Below are 26,493 nucleotides of genomic sequence, written 5' to 3'. Positions count from 1 at the left end.
AAATGGTATTTGCAATGAATAAATCATTAGTCTTGCAAAATCTATCAGGCAATCTCCGCATTGCTTCTGTCACCAAGACCATATTTTCTAACTACGGATCCTTCATCTTTGTTTTCAAATTTCCCATTCTAGTCACCAGCAATTATCAATGCATCTTGATTGCATCCCTTATCAATTTCAGACTGCAGAAGCTGGTAAAAATCTTCAATTTTTTCATCTTTGACATTAGTGGTTGATGTGTAACTTTGTGTAATAGTAGTATTAACCAAAAAAAAAAACCAAAGCCACTGCCGTCGAGTCGATTCCGACACATAGCGCCCCTATAGGACAGAGTAGAACTGCCCCATAGAGTTTCCAAGGAGCACCTGGTGGATTCAAACTGCTGACCTTTTGGTTAGCAGCTGTAGCACTTAACCACTTCACCACCAGGGTTTCCAGTTAGTAGTATTAACTGGTCATTAAAAATTCAGGAAAAAAAAGGGTGTCGGAAGAGACTCTGAAATGTGCTCTTGAGCATGAAGCAGCTGAAATGAATGCAAGAAATGATGGCATAAAAGGGTGAGCAGAAGATTTCAAAGGGCGGCTCAAGAAGACAAAGTAAAGTATTATAATGAAATGTGCAAAAACCTGGAGTTAGAAAACCAAAAGGGAAGACACACTCAACATTTCTCAAGCTGAAAGAACTGAAGAAAAAAATTTAAGCTCGAGTTGCAATAGTGAAGAATTCTATGGGCAAAATATTGAATGATACAGGAAGCATCAAAAGCAAATGGAAGGAATACACAGAGTCATTTTACCAAAGAGAATTGGTTGACATTGAACCATTTCAGAAGGTAGCATATGATCAGAATCTGATGGTACTGAAGGAAGAAGTACAAGTCATGCAGAAGGCATTGGCCAAAAACAAGGCTCCAGGAACTGATGGAATGCCAATTGAGATGCTTCAACAAATGGAGGCAACACTGAAAGTGCTCACTCATCTATGCCAAGAAATTTGGAAGACAGCTACCTGGCCAACCAGCTGGATGAGATCCATATTTGTGTCCATTCCAAAGAAAGGTGATCCAACCAAATGCAGAAATAATCTAACAATATCATTAATATCACATGCAAGTAAAATTATGCTGGAGATAATCAAAAAATTGTTGCAGCAGTATATGAACAAAGAACTGCCAGAAATTCAAACCAGATTCAGAAAATTATGTGAAACAAGGGAAATCATTGTTGATATCAGATGGATCTTTGCTTAAAGTAGAGAATACCAGAAAGATGTTTACCTGTGTTTTATTGCCTATGCAGAGGCATTCAACTGTGTCATTCAAACAGAGGAAGGGAATACTGCATGGTTTAAAATCAGGGAAAGTGTATGTCAGGATTACATTCTCTCACCACACAAATTCAATCTGTATGCTAAGCAAATAATCCGAGAACCCGGACCATATGAAGAACACTGCATCAGAACTGGAGGAAAACTAACAACCTGGGATATGCAGATGACACAACCTTGCTTGCTGAAAGTGAAGAGGACTTGAAGCACTTACTGATGAAGATCAAAGAATACCTTAGCATAAGAAAACCAAAATCCTCACAACAGGGCCAATAAGCAGCATCATGATGAATGGAGAAAATATTGACGTTGTCAAGAATTTCATTCTACTTGGATCCACAACCAGTGCCCATGGATCAGCAGTCAAGAAATCAAAACATGCATTGCATGGGGCAAGTCTGCCACAAAAAGGCCTCTTTAAAGTATTAAAAAGCCAAGATGTCACCTTAAGTACTAATGTGTGCCTGGCCCAAGCCATGGTATTTTCAATCGCCTCATATGCATACAAAAGCTGGACAATGAATAAGGAAGACCAAAGAAGAACCTATGCCTTTGAATTACAGTGTTGACAAACAATATTGACTATACCACAGATTGCCAGAAGAACGAACAAATCTGTCTTTAGAGAAGTATAGCCAGAATGCTCTTAGAAAGAAGCGAAGATGGCAAGACCTTGTTTCATGTACTTTGGACAAATTATCAGGAGGGACCAGTCCCTGGAGAAGGAGAACATGCTTGGTAAAGTAGACAGTCAGCAAAAAAAAACAAAGACTCTCAACAAGACTGATTGATACAGTGGCTGTTAACAGTGTGCTCAAACACAGCAATGATTGTGAGTATGGCACAGGAGAAGGCAGTAACTTGTTCTGTTGCATACAGTGTCACTATGAGTTGGAACTAACTCGACAACATCTGACAACAACAGCAACAGTGTTTTGGTAGTATTGGCAGGATGATTTATTAACAGGAGGAATCTTATATTTACCTCTTTATTGGAAGGTTGTTTTTAGTTGTCAATTTTCTCCAATTCATAGCTACCTTATATGCAACAGAACAAAATGTTGCCCAGTCCTGTGCCATTCTCACAAATGTTGGTATATTTGAGCCCATTGTTGCATCTATGATGTAAATCCATTTCATGGAGAGTTTTCCTCTTTTTTGCTGACCCTCCACTTTTCCAAACATGATGACCTTTTCTAGAAATTGGTCTTTTTTCATGATGTGTCCAAAGTAAGCAGGACAAAGTCACATCATCCTCACTTTTGAGGAGCATTCTATCTGTAATTCTTCCAAGACTAATTTTTTAGTTCTTCTGACTGTCCATGTATATTCAGTATTCTTTTCCAGCCCAGAAAGGTAGCCTGGTGCTTTATACTTCTTTCCATCAGAGAATCCAGGAAATAACCAAAACCATCAGCTATTCCTATATTTGGCACCAATCTATTTCTGCATGAGGTGTCACAGATGAAGAAGGGTAGGGGAGAGGCTGTCAAGGACATAAGGAGAGACTGAGGAAGGAAGAGAAGACTGTAGGTCCATCCAGTAAGGGCCCTAGGCCCTGTTAGCTGGCAGCATCCTGAAGAAGTGGAAGACCAGAGAAGAATATCCACCTTAAACTCCAAGGTATGTTTGCATGGACCTTAAGGGTGGAACAAAAACAGCAGAGCTCCTGAATCTAAAGGAACCCTGAAGACTAGGACAATCAGTGCTTCAGTAGATTCCAGGGAGGACTGATGAATGATGACTAAAAAAGCCTCTTCAATGTACGATCTTAAAATAGTTGCACAACGTTACTTGATTCATAATTCAATCAGTATAAGTAAATATGTGTTGTCATTGTTGCTCGTTGCCCTCAAGTTGATTCTAGCTCATGGCAACCCCATGTGTTACAGACGAGAACTGCTCCATAGGGTTTTCTTGGCTGTAATCTTTACAGCAGCAGATGGACAGGCCTTTCTTCCGTGGTGCCTCTGGGTTGGTTCAACCTGCCAAACTTCTGGTTACCAGCCAATCACAAAATGTGTGTGCCACCTAGGCTCCTGAACTATGTCCTAGCACATAATATTTAGTGAGCTGAGTGTTAGTTGTTCAAATATATATCTTACTAATGATGAGCAAAATTTACAAAAATTGAATTGCTAAATGAAATGTTGAATAATTACATCAAAGATTTGCTGAAATAATAGTAGAAGACTTAGTATATTCACAGATGGACATGAAAGCATTTGGGAAAATCACACTTTCTGTTTCCAAGGATAGTATCCTCACCGCAGAAAAATGTTTTAAAATTTTTCAAAGAAAAACAATTTCTTCTTAACAAATATAATATGTTTCATCTGTTTGTTCACAGATTGCATTGATATAACTGTGATATATATATATATGCGTATATGTAAAGCCATATACAAGAACAATGTTCCTGAAATGCCATACATAAGCAGAATTTATTCTTATCCGAACAGCATGGTTTAATTTCAATGAAACTTTAAATACATAAGAAATTACTTAGGGTTGCAATAACCAAGTTCTAATTAGAATATTATAGAAGTTCTAGATAACCATTTTTATGTAATGCTTAATTAAATTAGGCTTAAATTGCACTTAAATTTTACAATTAAAACTATAAAAATTTTAGGAAAAAAATTACAGGATAAAATCCTATGATTGTGGTAGGAGCACCATGGAACACTACTCAGCAATAAAAGTAAACTTTCTACACACACAAAGATTTGAGTGAATTGCTACGGAATTATGCTGAGTGACAAAACCTAATTCCAAAAGGTTACATACCATATGATTCTGTTTAAGAAGAATTTTGAAATGATTACATTTTAGAAATGAGGAATAGGTAAGTGTTTGCCAGGGATCAGGCACAGGGGCATACATGAGAAATTGGGTGAAGTTATACATAGGGTTCATTTTAGGAATTTTGCCAGGGCTAAGTAATTTTTTTAAGTAGATTATTATCTTCTAAGGAAGAGTAAATTTATAAGAATTTCTAATTCCATTAAGATAAAAGCTTTAAAGAGATAGGGTAAAGTCTAAGCAGATGTTCTAGAGTGAATAATAATAGGCGCATGAAATCAATAGTATAGATTCTTCAGGTTTTTAAGAAAAATATCTCGATAAATATATTGAATAAGATAGTATTATCCTATTAAGAACAATTTTATGCAATTCTGTTTTTAAAAGATTTTCTTATTATGAGTATTTTAATAGGCACCTTATGGATTTCTTTTTCTTTCATAAATGCTATTTCTTCACAAATGACTGAAATGATTTCACAAAACCAAAAAATGTTTTCTTTTTTCCAAACCATTGATTTCTAGTAAACAGATTTGCTTCATTAAGGCAAGTCATGGTTGGTAAAAGAGAAGGCAAGTCATGGCTGGAGAAAGATAAATTTAACCAAAAGACAGATTCTCTCTGAATAAAGATGTAAACTTTCAAACACAAGATTCTTACTTGGAATTAATTTTAAAAGAGAAAATAACTTTAAAAAAAATTCAAAATATTGACATAAGGCCAAAGATGTTTAATTTTCTTTGCTATGAGTTATTTCAGAATGGGAATTCTAGAACACTTAATTGTGCTCAGGAGGAACCTTTACACAGATCAAGAGGCAGTTATTCGGACAGAACAAGGGGATACTGATTGGTTTAAAGTCAGGAAAGGTGTGTGTCAGGGTTGTATTCTTTCACCATACCTATTTAATCTGTATGCTGAACAAATAATACAAGAAGCTGGACTATATGAAGAAGAACGGGGCATTAGTATTGGGGGAAGACTCATTAACAACCTGCTTGTGCAGATGACACAACCTTGCTTGCTGAAAGTGAAGAGGACTTGAAGCACTTACTAATGAAGATCAAAGATCACAGCCTTCAGTACGGATTACACCTCAACGTAAAGAAAACAAAAATCCTCACAACTGGACCAATGAGCAACATCATGATAAATGGAGAAAAGATTGCAGTTGTCAAGGATTTCATTTTACTTGGATCCACAATCAACAGCCATGGAAGCAGAAGTCGAGAAATCAAAAGATGCATTGCATTGGGCAAATCTGCTGCAAAGGTCCTCTTCAAAGTGTCGAAGAGCAAAGATGTCACCCTGAAGACTAAGGTGCGCCTACCCAGGCCATGGTATTTTCAGTCACATCATATACATGTGAAGGCTGGACAATGAATAAAGAAGACCGAAGAAGAGTTGATGCCTTTGAATTGTGTTGTTGGCGAAGAATATTGAGTATACCATGGACTGCCAAAAGAATGAACAAGTCTGTCTTGGAAGAAGTGCGGCCAGAATGCTCCTTAGAGGCAAAGATGGCGAGACTGCATCTTACATACTTTGGACATGTTGTCAGGAGGGATCAGTCCGTGGAGAAGGACATCATGCTTGGCAGAGTACAGGGTCAGCGGAAAAGAGGAAGACCCTCAACAAGGTGGATTGACAAAGTGGCTACAACAATGAGCTCAAGCATAACAATGATTGTAAGGATGGCGTAGGACCGGGCAGTGTTTCGTTCTGTTGTGCATAGGGTCGCTATAAGTCAGAACCGACTCGACAGCACCTAACAACAACAACATGAATTATTTCTAAGGTTACATTTTAAAATATGTGTTATAGGATAGACTAATGCATTATGTTTGCTACGTTTAACTAAACATGATTGTTTAGTACAGAGTCCATTAATATAGACTCTAATTTTAATATGCATACACGCTTTTAAATGGAAAATTAACAAATTAATTTATTGAAATTGTAAATTCTAAATTATAAATCATTTCACTTTACTATTTCATCTGGTAATATTGCAAAACATAACATAGCTTTCTCCAACACTACCCATGATATGCTTTTACTATTAGAATGCTGGAATCATATACTATGTGACTATTAAAAAATAAATAAATAAAAAACACTCCATGACAGAATGGTTTCAGAGAAGCGTATGACTCTTGACACATCTTAAATTGGTTGCAAATTATAGTGTATTAAGATGCAACTCTCTTACATGACCTAATTCTCCCAAAGTTATAGCAATTTTTAATAACATAGGATTTAATTTAAATGTGTTCTAAGAGAAAATGACGTAATTTGTAGAAGTATTATATTAGTTCCTTTGAATTGTATAGTTCAAAGGTGTCATAATATATTAAAAAAGTATTTTCACCATATTAGCCTTAATATGGTATTTGTTTCTGAAATACTTAAAAACCTACTCTGTTCTCAAAATTTTCTCTGGGCCTCAATAACAACATACTTATGCAATCTGAAGAATGTCAAACCAAAACCCATTGCCGTCGAGTTGATTCCGACTCACAGCAACACTATAGGACAGAGTAGAATCACTGCACCACTAGGGCCCCATAAATATATATATATATATATATATATATATACACAGAGAGAGAGGTGTATATATAAATATAAATATATAAAACCCTTCTTTATAGAAAACCTTGGTGGCGTAGTGGTTAAGAGCTAAAGCTGCTAACCAAAAGGTCAGCAGTTCAAATCCACCAGGAAACCCCAGTTCTACTCTGTCCTATAGGGTCGTTACGAGTCAGAATGGATTTGGTTTTGGGGGGTTTATATATACAAGTAAAAGAAATTCAAGAATATTACCTTTAGCCCATTGTCTACAATGTAATTTAACTAAAAACTGAAACTATACAATTGCCATTAGAAATAATAATAAAAAGTATATGACAATATGCCATAGAACATACTTTTAAACTTACAATAATCCCTAACAGCGCCTTATAATGTATGGCATTTCAGACTACATAATCTTATTCACATTTCATAGACTTTTAGAACATAGTTGATGAGAAATCATAGAAATAATTTAATGCAAATAAAACCCTATATATAAATCTCCTCTAAATACCCCCGTTAAATATGCAAACTCTGTTGACTAGCTCTAGTTATCGAGTACTTGTTACTTAATGAGTCCAATCATTCCTTTCCGAAATCTAAAGTATATACAATAAACTTATGAATTATTAAGGAAAGTCATGCTTCTTAACTTTACAGTTGAAAACAAAGTTCAAAGTGATTAAGGCTGCCTGGCTCAGAAGTCCAATTTAAGCCTTTTAACTTTAAATCCATTTTTTTTTAAATCACTAGACTATAATGACTCTTTTGTCCCAGAAAACTTCCTGTCTTTAAATACTTATTTTCAAATCTTAATCATTAACCTGTTTTTGTTTCTCATTTGATTTAGGAAACTCAAGAACATATTAGATTCAAATTCACACACACACTGCCATAAACTTTATGGCACTTAATCTTAGGGAAAAAAAAGCATTACTACAGTTTTCAAACTTTTTAAAATTTTAAAACTCCATAGCTAAAGAAAAGTTACCAAGATAAAATAAACAAACAAAATATCCCAGATCCAAAAAATGCTAATAATTTACCATATTTTTCTACTCTCTCTCAATGTAGATCAATGGATTGATGGAAAAATAGATACATACATAGATTGTTATACATATATACTCATCTCTCAATCTTTTTATTTATATTTTTTCTTCACTGTCTGAAAGTAAGATATAGACATGATGTTACTTCATCTCTAAATACTAAAATGTCTATTTCTAAAAATAAGGACATTCCCTTTCATAACCATAACGCTATTATCAAAATCAAGAAATTTAAATGGATACAATGATATGATCTAACTTACAGGCATTCAGATTTCATCAATTGTTCAAATAGTGAACTTCGTAGAAAAAAAAAAATTCTGGCCAAGATCTCATCCAGGATCACGTTTCATTGAATTTTCAATTTGTTCAAGTAATATTTTTGACATACATGCTGATTTTAGAAAACATGCATGATAAATGAAATAAAATCTTAAGTATTTGTACCAAATTTCAATGGATTTGTTCCAGATTTTATTTATTTATAAAACAGTACACTGTATTTTATATTCTCTTTTTTTCCACAACAGTGTGTATATTGCAAGACTAGAATGTGACTAGAAGAATAAAGCCAGCCTCCCTCTCACAGGATACAAAGAACTGTGAAAGTTCTCTGTTAATATTTGCAATGATTTGTTTTGAGTGTAATCTCCTAGGTGAGATATTTCAATATTAAGAAGATCTTTTCTGGGGATCCTAGGCAGAGACCAATAGTGAAATAAAGCCTGCACCCTGGTGGCACAGTGGTTAAGTGTTAGCTGCTGACCAAAAGGTTGGCAGTTTGATTCCACCAGGCAGTTCTACTCTATCCTATAGGGTCACTGTGAGCCGGAATTGACTCTATGCCAATGGGTTTGGTTTTCGGTTTTCTACACAAAAGCAGGTCATATCAAGGAGCTGCACTGACACTAAGAAGCAGTTAGTGGGAAGACCACGTAGCAGTGGGAAACCTTCATTTTCCTGGTGTATCCAAAGGAAACTAACTACTAAGGAGGACAGTGAGGTAAATAATTGAGATACAAATATATAATGAACATGTCCACATTTCCTTAAATTATATTTAAAAATGTGAATTTTATTTCTGACAAATATTTTATCATACAATTTGACCAATTAATGTTTGACATTTTGATTGAAGACAGTTTCTCCTAATATCGATTAGTGTGTGAAAGATGCATATATAAATCTGTGAACTTCACTCTTAAATTTCTACAAGTGGAAATACCGAGTTAATAAGAACAAAAATTGGTGTTTTGACAAAATTCGTCAAATTACCAAAAGGTCATGACAGTGTGTGTGTGTGTGTGTGCTCTCCTACCAGCATTCTGATAGTTTGGTCAATATTTAGTCAATGTTTTCTAACGGTCAATTTTTACCAATATTATCAAAGAAAAATGGTGTATCAACACTATTAATTACTTCTCTTTGCTATAAAGTGAAACTTTCTCATATATTTATTAAATATTTGTATTTCTTTTATCATGAGTTGACTACACCTACTCCTCACCTTTATGTCAGAATCAACTGGTCGCAATGGCAATGGATACTCCTAACTTATCAACTATCTCATTATCCAACATTTCGCATTTATGACAATAATAAAAAATCTACTATTCAACTATTTTGCACATTAATAACATACATCCAGCAGTAACGAACATCAAATTGTAAGGCAAGAGTAACACTGGCTGTGATGGTTAAGGTTATGTGTTACATTGGTTAGGCCATGATTCTCAGCAGTTTGGTGGTTATATAATGATGTAATTTGGCAGTTATGTAATGATATAATTTGGCAGTCATGTAATGATATAATTTGGCAGTTATGTAATGATGTAGTCATACTCCAATTTGTGACCTGATGTGGTCATCATCCATTTTCGTATAACACTGATTTTTGCATGATGACCTGGTCTTTGGAACCTAACTATGTCAATAAGTGGGGAGTGGGTGTATTATGTCCTTTTTTCGTGTTTTTGAAATCTTAGTAATTCATAACATCTCTTTATGTAGTATGACAAATTAAAATTTGAAACATACAAGTGGTTTTTCATTTAATTATTTATCTTTTAGTTTTCTTTGTGATGTATATACATATATAACATTTACTAATAAAATCAATTGTGCTATTATATGTAGAAAACATCTTTATGCAGAATCAGAGTTGAATAAACTTCTATAGTATTTTGATTTAAATTTTGAAAGTAATGTTATTCAAAGCATTACAAATAATTTCCAAAGCAAACAAAATCTCATGGGTGAGAACTTAATGGAATTTTTGTCCTTTTAATCCTCTTTTCTCAAACTTTGGCATTTTCAAATCCACCCCTCTAATCAGACCACTTTGCCTTTTGTAAAGTCTAGGCTTTTCATCACAATTTTATATAAATAGTGGCCAATTTTTAACAACTTTTAAAATTTGCCTGGGAATTTTACCTGGTATCAGTCCAATTTGCTGTTGTCTCAAATCTGCTTTTAAACATAAAATTTTATGCAAATGACACTCTACCATATGACCTAGCACTTCCACTCCTAGATATATATTCAAAAGACTTGAAAGCAAGGACTCAAACACATACTTGTACAGCAATGTTCATTTCAGTATTATTTTCAGTAACTAAAAGGTGGAAACAACCCAAATGTCCATCAACAGATGAATGGATAAAAAATGTGGTATATGCATACAATTAAATATTATTCAGCCATAAAGAGAAATGGGGTTCCGATACATTCTTCCACATGGATGAACCTTGAAACCATTATGTTAAGCAAACTGTCAGACACAAAAGGACAAATATTGTATGATCCCACTTTTATGAAATATCTAGAATAAGCAAAAGCAAAGAGACGAAAGTAGATTAGTGGTTACTAGAGGATGGGGGAAGAGGAAAATGAGAAGTTATTGCATTATAGATAAAATTACTATTTAGGGTGATGAATAAGTTTTGGAAATAAGTAGTGGTTATGGTTGCACAATATTGTGACTATAATTAATGCCACTGAATTGTACACTTTTAAATGGTCAAGAAGGCAAATTTTGTTATATACACATGTATAGATAGAAAGATAGATAAAACCAAAGCAAACCATTGTCATCAAGTTGATTCCCACTCATAGTGACTCTATAAGACAGAGTAGAACTGCCCCATAGAGTTTCCAAGGAGCGGCTGGTGGATTTGAACTGCTTACTTTTTGCTTAATAGCTATAGTTTTCCATAGCTCTGAACCACTGCACCACCAGGGCTCCAATGTATATGTGTATATACATATATATATATAAAAAAAAATTTTATATACATATAGATATATATATAATACCACAACTTCACAATTTGAAAAAAGTTGATATTTTATACATAGATTTAAAGAGTTCTGAATTGTATTTGCTACTTTGACAAAGTCAAATCAATTCCAAAACTAATATGTAAACTATAATTATCATTTGGCAAGGGGAGGAGGGATACTCACAACTTGGTTTAAATGAAAATGCAAATGACAAACACGCTACCAAATTCTGATTACCAGCATGGATGGTGAAATTGTTATCATCATCTCTAGAGGGCCAAGGAATTAAAGTAATTTATTTACAATAAATATTATCTCCTGATACGTGTAGCAGTGTTTATTTACATGATATAGTGCTGGAGTTATCATTTGCAATACTTTCAGCTGCAACTGAAGTCTAACCTACTATTTTCTAAGGTAATAATTTTCTATTTTTGTTGTGATTTCTGAGTGTGCTTAGCTGTATGTATTTGTTTCAACAAATATTAACAAGGTTTCATACCTAACATCTAGTGAGTACAAATGCTCACCCAAGGGAAGCATTCCTGTTATATTTTCCCTGACAGACTTTCACTAGGTCCCCAGACAATATATAAGAAAGAACAAGTACTTCCACTTCCCAAATCTTTAAGAGTTGGCTGACCTTTACACACCCAATAGATCAATACTTGGCAGTCTTTTGTGCATGTCTGTTTCCTTAGAAAATCATTACTATTAACCTCTAATTTTAACACTTTCTAAATGGTAAAAATGTCTTTCCTGAGGTATTAAATCAGATTTTAGACTTCTGAATTATGACAGTAGAAACGTATAGTATTTATCACATGCCTTTTTTTTTTTAAGTGTTCCTACTCAATCTCACATTACTTATAAATCCACAATCTAAGGATTCCCTGTTAAGAAGTCTAAATTGTAGCATCAGAATTTTAAGGATTTTTGTTTATATCTCAGAAAACTGATAACTTCTTCACTAAAATCTTCACAATGTTGTATCAGCAAACTCCTTCTGAATATGTACTATGTACCAACCCCTCTCTTAGACCCTGGGCATAGACAAGTGAATTAGGCATAGTTCTTACCTCAAAGAACTTAATGATAATATTATACATTTGTTTATAAAGCTTTTTACACATATTATTTTCATTTGTCCCTGATAAAGACCTTTTGGCATTTTACATATATTTTTATTATAGTCCAGTGAATTATAGTCTATAGTGAATTAAAGAGATGATATAGAAGATTTTTATGACATGTAGTAAAATTATATGCATATTATGATGTTTTTTAGTCTGTCTGAGTCTGAAAGTTCTGCTGAAACCTGTCCACAATGGGTGACAATGTTGGTATTTGAAATACTGTTGGATAGCTTCCAGCATCACACATTTAAATTATGATGTTGGCAAAAAATATTTAATATATCAGGCACTGCCGGGAGAATGAAGAGATCTGTCTTGGAGGAAGTACAGCCAGAATGCTCATTAGAAGGGAGGATAGCGAGACTTCGCCTTGCTTACTTCGGACAATATCAGGAGGGACCAGTTCCTGGAGAAGGACATCATGCTTTGTGAAGTAGAGGGTCATCAAAAAAGAAGGAGACCGTCAATGAGATGGATTGACAGAATTCTACTCTTTCCTCTAGGGTCACTATGAGTTGAAATCGATTCAATAACAGGTTTTATCTATTTAGTTCTCACACTCTTAAGTACACACTTCATTTGTAAGAGTCAAATGAGTTCGCATTGATCTATCTAGAAGTAGACCAACAAAAGTAGAGGACAGATCCCTTCACCTCTTACAACCCAAGAACACTCTCCAGTGAACTGACAAGGAAATCCTAATAAAAGCTTTCTGAGTTTGCTTTCCCCATAAAGAACATTATCCTTTATGTTTTACATATATTTTTAGTGTAAGGACATTTTAATTACAATCCCCTGTATAAAATAACCCTGGTAAATAAAACGTAATTTAATCATGTAACAATCTACAAATCTATCGATCTATCAAAATTTACCTAATCAATCTATTTTCTGCAATTGGTAACATTTGAATAAAAATGTTACCTGAAATTTAAAATAATTTTTCTTAGAAAGTTGACTTTATAAGTAAAGATAATAACAATGGTCTGACTGCAGGCATATGATAGATGATTATTTTGGGATTAAAAAAATCAATGCATAATTTTGGATTTATATCAGTTTTGACTGCTATAAATTTACAGATCCCAGGAAAATCAGGATAATTATATTAAAGTAAAAGAGATTTAAATGAGTTAACTGGAACTTGCTTTGCTCCTGAAAACACCAAAAAACAAATGTGGATGTTTTATTGGGCTGCAAGTCAAGTCATGCAGGGTTCGTAAGTACAGTGTAAGGCTCTTTCCCTCCTTTTGATTTATGTGTAATGTGTGTATTTATGCATGTGTATTTATGTTTGATTGTGAATCTGTCTTTTTTTCTTTTTCCTTTCAAAAAGGAAAGAGTCTTAATTCCCTACAACTTGAGCTGTGTTGCCAGGAAATTAAGGATTAGACAACTGGCAGTGAGATTTTGATAACAGTGGTGAAATGCTATGATCTTAAGGAAGAAGTGCTTTTTAAGGCTTAGCCAAGGTAAACAATGGCCTTGAGAAGCTGGAGTTTCAATATAAGAAAGACTCCACAGGCCTGCTGTTACTAAATGCCAAGCAAATACAGATGCAGGTTGAATACACTCCATGGGTTTTTGAAAGTACCTTGATTCATAATAGAACAGTGCCTACAATCATGAAACTTCCTTTTTTTTTTTTTTTGCTAAAATCACACAGAGCCTGCTGAGGTATTGTTATTGTTCAAAGAACAGTTTCATAAAGAAATGTGTTAAAATCAAACAAGTAGATCAACTAGTGTTATCACTTTTATACAAAAAATTATTACCATAGCAGTGCTCTTAGGGCTTTTGCTGACTCCATATTGTGGACTTCTAAAATTAAAGTATGCTGAAAGTAATACAAATGAAGCCACTCTCAAAAGTCTTTGACTTTATTAAGTCCCCTTCTCTTCTTAACAAAATTATCTTCTCCCTCCTGTGTCTAGAAAACATACTTCATTTCCTAGAATGTTCCATTCAATGCTAATTTTTATATCACTGTTGGCTCTAAAAGACTGCTTAATTCTGAAAGGTATTTAAGACTGACTCACTCAGATATCAGAAAACCCATCAGATTTTATACGCTCAAAATTCACTTTGAACTGTCAGTAATTCTAGGTTGATATCTATGAGGCTTCCTTATTTGGAGTGAGGAATATAAAATGTCTAACAGAAAATTAATAAAAATTGCCCCATAGTGGCAGTAAAAAGCTCCTTTTTTTAATCATCTTTAAGATTATGGGCCAAATTGAGTTTGGTAGAGTTATTTTTCTTCTTTCATTTTTTGTGAGGTATAGGGTTGTATAGAGAACATAATAATAAAAGTTATCAAATTAAATGTTGCCTTCTCTGGAAAAAGACATTTCCGAAACCAACACATTTATTCTGCAAATTCTCAAGGAGAAGAATCAGCCAGGGTATGAATTAGCATCTTAACTTTCAGCCTTCTTGTATTCCTTGCTAAAAATAAAATTTTCACAATATTAAATTTGTGTATGAACTCATAAGCTTTATTTTACAGTTCATGAATGTGGGAACCTCTGGTCTGAAAGTCACACCAGAGTTCTGAAGGGTGGTAAAGGTGGAAAGGTTTTTAAAATGGCAGACAGTCCTGATTGGCTGGTTTAGGTTTCTGTTTCCAAGAGAGAGTCAATTGATTGAGTTGGGTTTCAGATCCTGGGAAAACTAAGCATTTACCTGAAATAGAAAATTAGATTTCAGTTTGCTGCTTTGGGGCTCAGCTCAGTGACTCCATTTTGGGCGGAGTTTATTCAGGTTACCATCCTTATCCTCCAGGAATATTTTGTTAATATCACTTTGAACTGACACCTGAAACACATTACTAAAGGTGTAGTAGTATCCTACTAAAGGATATAATATGTCCAAAGTGAAGATTGTAACCATTTCTACTGACATTTCATCAATAACACTTTTTTTTTTTCAAAAAATAAGTCAAGGCATTGCATTCTGTCCTGAATCAAATGAGTGATGTAACTTAAGATGACGAAGTATAAACTTTTCCCACAATATCTTAAGAAATTCTACTTTCCAAACAAAATATGTATAACAAAACTATAGAAATACTATAAGGGCAAGTTAACTTTTTAAAAATGTAATAAATATTTACTGAAGTCTTATAATTTGTTTTCCAGATAATTAGGAATTTTTTAATATTTTAAAAGGGAGAAGGTATAAATAATTTCTGCTGCCTGCAATTCACAAGAGAAATGTAACTCATGGACACAGTCATTAATTAGCAAAGAAACGAAGACCAACAAGGAAGATAATCTGGCATCACAATTCTAGTAACTATTAGACAGTTATTGTAAAGGCCTTGTAATTGACAATGAATGGAATTAGTGGCCCATTAACATTCTTGTCATATGCCATTTTATTTCCGCTGTCTCACCTTTTTCCTTTCTTCTTTTTTTAATCAAATAATTTTTTACACTCTCCTCTTTTTTCTTTTTCTTACGTATACAAAATGGCTAGTAGAAGACTTGGGTATTTTTTCATATCACTCATATTTCAGGCACTGAATATTTCAAATCAAACTGAAATTCTAAAAAGCTATAATATTGGATTTATATCAATGTTTGATAACAAACATGCTTACTTTATCTGTGTACTTGAACCATAATACCTATGGGCCATTTGCAATGATACTGTTGTAATTTTTCATAAACATAATTAAAACATAAAAATAGGGGAACATGAAGAAGACTTTAGATTTAGAGCAGCCTAAACACTGCTACTTTCAGTATCATGAATAATAGTATCGTTTGACCTAACTACTTGAGCCATAGAACAGACAGGAGCCAGACACAGATGGGGTAATAACGCATATGATGCCTATAGAAGGGTTTTTTCTACAGAAAAAGAATACAAGAGAATTTTTTTGAGTTTTAGAAGGCTAATAGAGATTCTCATTTTTGTTGAGTCAATTCTGACTTATAGCAACCCTAGAGAACAGAGTAGAACTATCCCACAGGGTTTTCAAGGAGTGGCTGGTGTATTTGAACTGCCCACTTTTTGGCTAGTAACCATATCAAACAACCACTGCGCCTCCTTGGGAACCATATGGGGCAGTTTCACTCTGTCCCCTAGGGTCACTATGGATTGGAATAAACTTGACTGCAAAGGGTTTGGTTTTTTGGTTTTTTAATAGAGATTCAGTATAGATTATGCCTCAACATAAAGCAAACAAATACCCTCACAACTGGACCAGTAAGCAACACCATGATAAATGGAGAAAAGATCGAAGTTGTCAAGGATTTCGTTTTACTTGGATCCACAATCAACACCCATCGAAGCAGCAGTCAAAAAATCAAACTATATGTTGCATTGGGCAATTCTACTGCAAAAGCCCTCTTTAAAGTGTTGAAAGGCAAAGATGTCACTTTGAGGACTAAGGTGCATTTGACCCAAGCCATGATATTTTCAGTCACCTCAATATGCATGTGAAAACTGGACAATAAATAAAGAAAACTGAAGAATTGATGCCTTGAATTATGATGTTGGTGAAGAATATTGAATATAACATGGACTGCCAGAAGAATGAACAAGTCTTGTTGGAAGAAGTACAGCCAGATGTTCCTTGGAAGGGAGGATGGCAAGACTTCATCTCATGTACTTAGGACGTGTTATCAGGAGGGACCACTCCCTGGAGAGGGACATCATGCTTGGTAAGGCAGAGGGTCAGGGAAAAAGAGGAAGACTCTGGACAAGATGGATTGACACAGTGGCTGCAACAATGGGCTCAAACATAGCAGTGATTGTGAGGATGGTGCAGGACCGGGTAGTGTTTAAGGTCTCTGTGAATCCGAACTGACTCGACAGCACCTAACAACAACAACAGAGACCTAGGAGTCCCTGGGTGGCGCAAACAGTTAAGTGCTCGGCTACTAGTCAAAAGGTTGGCTGTTTGAATTCACTCAGAGATGCCTCAGAAGACAGGCCTGGCAATCTGCTTCCAAAAGGTCAAAATATTGAAAACCCTATGGAGTACAATTCTTCATGCGGTTGCCATCAATTGTAATCAACTCAATGGAAACTAACAACAACAAATAGAGACCTACAGGAGAGTCATGTAAATGGGGCTTCTGTTTGTACTTCTAGTCACTTCTCAGGACTGAACATTGATCAAGGCAAAAGAAGGGTCCTAACAAAAATAAAAGAACAGAGCAGAAAGCTTAACCCAGTGATTTTGACTTACTTATAGTCACAAATACAAAAGAATTAGAAACAGGAACTAAAATACATATTCTCTACCAAGAGTGAGTAAATGAACTGATTAGAGGCTTAAAGCATAGGAAGTAAGAAACAGTTAAATGTGCATTTTCATACTGCTAAGTTTTTAAGTGCCAGGAATTTCTATTTCTTCACAGTTTGCTTTAAAATTTTCCTTTTTGTTTATACATTTCTCCTAGTGCATTTATTTGAGACAGACTGAACAATGACTGACAAGTCATTATATACAACAGAAATAAAAGGATTAATCCTGTCTTTAGCGATTTCATTTAGTATTTAAAATATAACTGTTCTTTGTTGATAAATCCTTAAATTTAGGTACCTTTTTAACTATAGATGAGGGCCTTTCCAGTTTTCAGGATTTCCTATGTGTCTTTAGTGCTTACACATTCAGAGTTGCAAAATGTGTCCTTAGTGGTAAGATGCATTAGACATAAACAATTAATTTTCTATTTTTGTTTACTTTTACAAATGTTTAACTCATGATTAAGCATATGAATTATAAATAAAAATTATTGAAATAATTCTGAAAACATTATCCTGAAACTTAAATTAGAAGATACTGGAATTTACAACCTGCCATAGTAAATGCCAAATAGTGTCTTTCAATTTAAAATTAGCATAACTGGAATTCCTCTTTACTCAAAGTGTTTATAAACCCAACCCTTTTACTTCCTGTTGAGACAGTCTCAGTTCTTATAAAACCAGTCAGGTTGTACTTTCTTGTTAGCAAGAAATAAACTTTATTTTCTTCTGGCTTTATACGAACCTTCCAACTGATGTTAGTGAACTTCATTACAGCTCCCCACTTGGATACAAACTTCTTTTTTTAAAGAAAAAAATGATAATACAGAATACGCAACAGAGCTTGTAGCCTATGTTGCACAAAATTCAATATATTCTCTAGAAATATCTGGAAATTACAGGGAAGAAAGTACACCTGCAACGTATATATTGAAATTAAAATCATCTACACATATCAAAACATCCCAAGTGAAAGTGAATATTTCAGTAGGGCTTCCAGATGTTTGCTCTTCATAATGTCAAGGAGCTCCTACATGTTCATGTAGCATTCAGTGCTCTCCTCATAGGAACAGGTATCCAACTGGGATGCAACCATTGGGTACTAGCCCATTGTCAATTCCTTAAGGCTGAGACTATCCTTTGTGTTCACCTTCATATTGGCGGGGTCTATACTATTGCCAGAGTAGGTAGTTCTCATTCTGATTCAATGAATAAATGTCATCAATTATTAAAATGCATAACCATGATTTGCATAATCTGAAATGAATACAGTATATCTGATCATCTCTGAGAATTTAACATCAAATAAATACAGCTTTCAGGTACTAAATTCTTATCTCATTCTATTCAATGCTGAATTTTCAGGGGTTTGAAGTATGAAAAGTCAAGCAATAAAATTGCAAAAATTCAGAAAGTTAAAAAAAATTACTGATCTTGAGCTTATATTAATTTTAATACTATAAATTGTTGCTAAAATCAAATGTCAAAATACATTATTATTGTAATCTTTCTCTTTCCACCTATATATACACATATGTATATATATACATACACAAATGTATATATATAGCCAAAACCAAACCCATTGCCATTGAGTCAATTCCAATTCATACTGACCCTACAGGACAGAGTAGAACTGCCTCCCCGTAGACTTTCCAAGGGTCACCAGGTGGATTCAAACTGCCAACTTTTTGGTTAGCAGCCATAGCACTTAACCACTACGCCACCAGGGTTTCCGTATGTATAGATATATATACACACATATGGAAACCCTGGTGGCATAGTGGTTAAGTGCTACAGCTGCTAACCAAGAGGTCAGCAGTTCAAATCCACCAGGCGTTCCTTGGAAACTCTATGGGACAGTTCTACTCCATCCTATAGGGTCGCTATGAGTCAGAATCGACCTGACGGCAGTGGGTTTTTTACACACACATGTATGGTGGAGTCCCAGGGTGGTGCAAACAGTAAAATACTTAGCTACTAACTAAAAGGCAGGCAGTTTGAATCCACTCAGAAGAAAGGCCTGGAGATCTACTTCTGAAAGACTATGGCTATTGAAAACCTTATAGAGTGTAGTTCGCCTTTGAAACACGTGATGTCCTGTCATGAGTAGGAATCAATTCAGTGGTGACTGGTAGTTGGTATGATTGGCATATAAATATATACATATATATATGAACATTTGCACAACATATTACATTCCATACAATTAAACCAAACCCAGCACCGTCCAGTTGATTCCGACTCATAGTGATCATATAGGACAGGGTAGAACTGTCCCATAAAGATTCTAAAGAGCACCTGGCGGATTTGAACTGCCGACCCTTTCGTTAGCAGCCATAGCACTTAACCACTATGCCACCAGGGTTTCCTCCATAGAATTAGAAGGCCAAAATAGTTGAGTTTACGTTGTTGAGTTGCTTGATGCCAGAAAAACAGTTATTACAGAAATACTTGGAGGTGAAACCAAGGTGGCAGAATAGAGAGATGCATCTGTCAAGCCCTCTTTACGACAAAGACCTGAAAAAACAAGTGAAATGAGTATATTTGTGACAAGCTGGGAGCCCTGAGCATCAAAGGCAAGCTTAGACAATGAACTGAGGGGCAGGAGGAGGAAGAGGCCATTCAGAAGTGGAGAGGAGTTACCGGACCTGGGTCGCAGGGAGCCCTCAGGCACCATTCCCTGAGCAGCGGCGGTAGCAGCGGGCTTGTACTAGCATTCAGCCACAGTTTCCTCAGGGAGAAGCAGCCAGCCACACAGCCCACTCACACCTCCAGAACCTGAGGAGAACGGAACACTCTCGGCAAAAGCTAAGTACTTGCAGATATTTTACCGGGCCCCCCCACACCCAAACCGGCTTCAGCGTCTGAATCCCTGGGCCTGAGATAGACCCTGGTGAGCACCTAGAGCCGTCCTCCCGGCCTTAAGGAAGGAAAAAAATTGCAACTGGGAGGAAAAGATAATTTGCTAGCACCATTAACCGGGGGAGCTCAGGACAGAAGCGGCTCCTGTCCAGGCATAAACCGTCCATGGACCTTGAGCACCTTTCCCTTCTGCGTGGACCTGTGTGGACCTATTTTGGGAGAATAGGCCCTTGTTGGCAAACTCCAACCATTTCAGCGGCGCAGTGGAGAGGTGGGTGTCTGACGTTTGACGTTGCTTTGCCTATTAAACAAGGTCCCCACCTACCCACAACAGGGACCTAAGGACTGGTAGCTCCACTCAGGTCACCCAGCCACCCGTGACAGGGGTCCAAAGATAACTGGTACCTCCCAGTCCTTACAACAAAAACTTTGGGTACCCATGGTCCATCTGCACAACCCACCTACCAGCATGCTCTAGGGAACAGAGACACATTTTCCTCAGAAATACTTGGGGGTCAGTTCTCAGGCCCCTGCCTTGTTCAGAGCGTGACCCCCTGCTGCAATCAGATAACGGTATATACGCCAATCACTCCTGCCCCTCTAAGGCTGTAGGACAGAGCCTGTACGACACACTTGATATCAGCTACGTGGAAACCTGAGCTGAATTCATACAAGAAAACTGAATGGACTCCTAAACTGATATACCTGATAAGAGCTCTAGCCAGCTGGGGACAGGACACCAGAGCTCCAAAGGTGAAAATAATCAAGCTAGCTCACTCAAGCAACCCATAGAGGTATACCAAAACAAAACAAAGCAAGCAGCTACGGCACAGTAAGCAAGCATAAACTAATACAATAACTTGTAGATGGCTCAGAGACAACAGTCAATATCAAGTCACATAAAGAAACAGACCATGATCACCTCAACAGGCTCTCAAAACAAAGAATCCAGGGATCTTTTAGATGAAGGTGCATTCCTGGAATTACCAGATGCAGAATACAAAAGTTTAATATACAGAACCCTTCAAGACTTTTTTTTTTTTTTTTCAAGACAGCAGGAAGGAAAAGAGGCAATATGCAGAGCAAGCCAAGGAACATACATATAAAGCAACTGAAGAAATTAGAAAGATTATTCAGGAACATAATGAAAAGTTTAATAAGCTGGAAAAATCCATAGACACACAACAATCAGAAATTCAGAAAATGAACAATAAATTATAGAATTAGATAACTCATTACAAAGTCAGAGGAGCAGAATTGAGCAAGTACAAGCTAAAATTTCTGAACTCAAAGATAAATCACTTGGTACTAATATATTTGAAGAAAAATCAGATAAAAGAATTAAAAAAAATGAAGAAGCCTTAAGAATCATGTGGGACTCTATCAAGAGAAATAACCTATGGTGATTGGAGTACCAGAACAAGGAGGGATAACAGAAAATACAGAGAAAATTGTTGAGGATTTGTTGGCAGAAAACTTCCCTGATATTGTGAAAGATGAGAAGATATCTGTCCAAGATTCTCATCAAACTCCACATAAAGTAGATCTTAAAAGAAAGTCACCAACACATATTATAATCAAGCTTGCCAAAACCAAAGATAAAGAGACAATTATAGGAGCAGTGACGGACGTCCACCCAACAGCTGCAAAGTATACTTTTTTTCTAGTGCACATGGAACATTCTCTAGAATAGATCACATATTCGGTCATAAAACAAACCTTTGCAGAATCCAAAACATCGCAAATATTACAAAGCATCTTCTCAGACCACAAGGCCATAAAAGTGGAAATCAATAACAGAAAAATCAGGGAAAAGAAATCAAATACTTGGAAACTGAATAATACCCTGCTCCAAAAAGACTGGGTTAGAGAAGACATTAAGGAGGGAATAAAGAAATTCATAGAATGCAACGAGAATGAAAACACTTCCTATCAAAACATCTGAGACACAACAAAAGCAGCGCTCATAGGTCAATTTATACTGATAAATGCACACATACATAAAGAAGAAAGAGCCAAAATCAGAGAACTGTCCCTACAACCTGAACAAATAGAAAGCGAGCAACAAAAGAATCCATCAGGCACCAGAAGAAAACAAATAATAAAAATTAGAGCTGAACTAAATGAATTAGAGAACAGAAAAACAATTGAAAGAATTAACAAAGCCACAAGCTGGTTTTTTGAAAAAATTAACAAAATTGATAAACCATTGGCCAGACTGACTAAAGACATAAAGGAAAGGAAACAAATAACCTGAATAAGAAAAGAGATGGGCCATATCACAACAGACCCAATAGAAATTAAAAGAATCATATCAGATTATTATGAAAAATTGTACTCTAACAAATTTGCAAACCTAGAAGAAATGGATGAATTCTTAGAAAAACACTACCTACCTAAACTAACACAATCAGAACTAGTACAACTAAATAGACCCATAACAAAAAAAAGAGATTGAAAAAGAAATCAAAAAACTCCCCCAAAAAAAAAGCCCTGGTCCGGGCAGCTTCACTGAAGAGTTCTACCAAACTTTCAGAGAAGAGTTAACACCACTACTGCTAAAGGTATTTCAAAGCATAGAAAATGATGGAATACTACCTAACTCATTCTATGAAGCCACCATATCCCTGATACCAAAACCAGGTAAAGACACCACCAAAAAAGAAAATTACAGACCTATATCCCTCATGAACATAGATGCAAAAATCCTCAACAAAATTCTAGCCAATAGAATTCAACAACATATCAAAAAAATAATCCACCACGACCAAGTGGGATTTATACCAGGTATGCAAGGTTGGTTTAATATTAGAAAAACCATTAATGTAATCCACCATATAAATAAAACAAAAGACAAATACCACATGATCTTATCAATTGATGCAGAAAAGGCATTTGACAAAGTCCAACAGCTATTCATGATAAAAACTCTCACCAAAATAGGAACTGAAGGAAAATTTCTCAACATAATAAAGGGTATGTATGCAAAGCCAACAGCCAATATCACTCTAAATGGAGAGAACCTGAAAGCATTTCCCTTGAGAACGGGAACCAGACAAGGATGCCCTTTATCACCACTCTTATTCAATATTGTGTTGGAGGTCCTAGTCAGAACAATTAGGCTAGACAAAGAAATAAAGGGCATCCGGATTGGCAAGGAAAGAAGTAAAATTATCTCTATTTGCAGAAGACATGATCTTATACACAGAAAACCCTAAGGAATCCTCCAGGAAACTACTAAAACTAATAGAAGAGTTTGGCAGAGTCTCAGGCTACAAGATATACATACAAAAATCATTTGGATTCCTCTACATCAACAAAAAGAACATCGAAGAGGAAATCACCAAATCAATACCATTCACAGTAGCCTCCAAGAAGGTAAAACACTTGGGAATAAATCTTACCGAAGATATAAAAGACCTATACAAAGAAAACTATGAAATACTAGTGCAAGAAACTAAAACGGACCTACATAAGTGGAAAAACATACCTTACTCATGGATAAGAAGACTTAATATACTAAAAATGTCTATTCTACCAAAAGCCATCTATACATACAATGCACTTCCGATCCAAATTCCAATGACATTTTTTAATGTGTTGGAGAAACAAATCACCAACTTCATATGGAAGGGAAAGAAGCCCCGGATAAGTAAAGCATTACTGAAAAAGAAGAAGGAAGTGGGAGGCCTCACTCTACCTGATTTTAGAACCTATTATACAGCCACAGTAGTCAAAACAGCCTGGTATTGGTACAACAACAGGCACATAGACCAATGGAACAGAATTGAGAACCCAGATATAAATCCATCCATATATGAGCAGCTGATATTTGACAAAGTCCCAATGTCAGTTAATAGGGGAAAAGATAATCTTTTTAACAAATGGTGCTGGCACAACTGGATATTCATTTGCAAAAGAATGAAACAGGACCCATACCTCACACCATGCACAAAAACTAACTCCAAGTGGATCAAAGACCTAAACATAAAGACTAAAACGATAAAGATCATGGAAGAAAAAATAGGGACAACGTTAGGAGCCCTAATACAAGGCATAAAGAGAATACAAAACATTACTAAAAATGACGAAGAGAAACCAGATAATTGGGAGCTCCTAAAAATCAAACACCTATGCTCATCTAAAGACTTCACCAAAACAGTAAAAAGACTACCTACAGACTGGGAAAAAATTTTCAGCTATGACATCTCCGACTAGTGCCTGATCTCTAAAATCTATATGATTCTGTTAAAACTCAACCACAAAAAGACAAACAACCCAATCAAAAAGTGGGCAAAGGATATGAACACATACTTCACTAAAGAAGATATTCAGGCAGCTAACAGATACATGAGAAAATGCTCTCGATCATTAGCCATTAGAGAAACGCAAATTAAAACTACGATGAGATTCCATCTCACTACAACAAGGCTGGCATTAATCTAAAAAACACAAAATAATAAATGTTAGAGAGGCTGTGGAGAGATTGGAGCACTTCTACACTGCTGGTGGGAATGCCAAATGGTACAACCACTTGGGAAATAGATTTGGCACTTCAAAAGTTAGAAATAGAACTACCACACGATCCAGCAATCCCACTCCTTGGAATATACCCTAGAGAAATAAGAGCCTTTACACAAACAGATATATGCATACCTATGTTTATTGCAGCACTGTTTACAATTGGGTGTTTACAATACCTAAAAGATGGAAGCAACTAAGGTGCCCATCAATGGATGAATGGACAAATTTTGGTATGTTCACACAATGGAATACTACGCATCGATAAAGAACAGTGAGGAGTCTGTGAAATATTTCATAACATGGAGGAACCTGGGAGGCATTATGCTGAGTGAAATTCGGATTTTGAACTGAAATTAGTCAGTTGCAAAAGGACAAATATCATATAAGACCATTATTATAAGAACTTGAGAAATAGTTTAAATTGAGAAAAAAACATTCTTTTGTGGTTACGAGATGGGGGAGGTAGGGAGGGTGGGAGAGGGGTATTCACTAATTAGATCATAGATAAAAACTACTTAAGGGGAAGGGAAAGACAACACACAGTACAGGGGAGATCAGCACAACTGGACTAAACCAAAAGCAAAGAAGTTTCCTGAATAAAATGAATGCTTCGAAGGCCAGCGTAGCAGGAGCAGGGGCCTGGGGACCATGGTTTCAGGGGACATCTAAGTCAATTGGCATAATAAAATCTATTAAGAAAACATTCTGCATCCCACTTTGAAGAGTGGCGTCTGGGGTCTTAAACGCTAGCAAGCAGCCATCTAAGGTGCATTAATTGGTCGCAACCCACCTGGATCAAAGGAGAATGAAGAACACCAAGGACACAAGGTGATTACGAGCCCAAGAGACAGAAAGGGCCACATGAACCAGCACTTACATCATCCTGAGGGCAGAAGAACTAGTTGGTGCCCGGCTACAACCCATGACGGCCCTGACAGGGAACCCCTGAGGGAGCAGGAGAGCAGTGGGATCCAGACCCCAAATTCTCATAAGACCAGTCTTCATGGTCTGACTGAGACTGGAAGGACCCCGGTGGTCATGGCCCCCAGATCTTCTGTTGGCCCAGGACAGGAACCATTCCCAAAGCCAACTCTGCAGACATGGATTGGACTGGACAATGGGTTGGAGAGGGATGGTGGTGAGGAGTGAGCTTCTTGGATCAGGTGGACATTTGAGACTACGTTGGCATCTCCTGCCTGGAGGGGATATAAGAGGGTACAGGGGGTTAGAAGCTGGCAAAAAGGACACGAAAAGAGAGAGTGGAGGGAGACAGTGGGCTATCTCATTAGCGGGAGAATAATTGGGAGTTTTTTTTTTTTTTTAGCAAGGTGTATATGGGTTTTTGGGTGAGAGACTGACTTGATTTGTAAACTTTCACTTAAAGCACAATAACAATTATTTAAAAAAAAGAAATACTTGTACAAAATCCATGCTGTATTATACATGTGATGTTTGGGTCACACTTAAACTTTGCATGTGAATTTCAGGAGTAGGAATGAAATTCTGAACAACCAAAGCAACAACTTTAAAATGAGAAATTGTCTCAAGAAAAGTAGTCTAAATATGTCTATCATTCTCTAATGTGATATGGTTCTAATTTTTTCACATAGTCTTATTAAAAATTGTGTGAGTACATAACATAATTTAGAAGGGCTTTCTTTTC

Source organism: Loxodonta africana, chromosome 6 (assembly GCF_030014295.1).
Source record: "Loxodonta africana isolate mLoxAfr1 chromosome 6, mLoxAfr1.hap2, whole genome shotgun sequence".
Taxonomy (NCBI): domain Eukaryota; kingdom Metazoa; phylum Chordata; class Mammalia; order Proboscidea; family Elephantidae; genus Loxodonta; species Loxodonta africana.
This window is presented reverse-complemented; position numbering follows the sequence as displayed.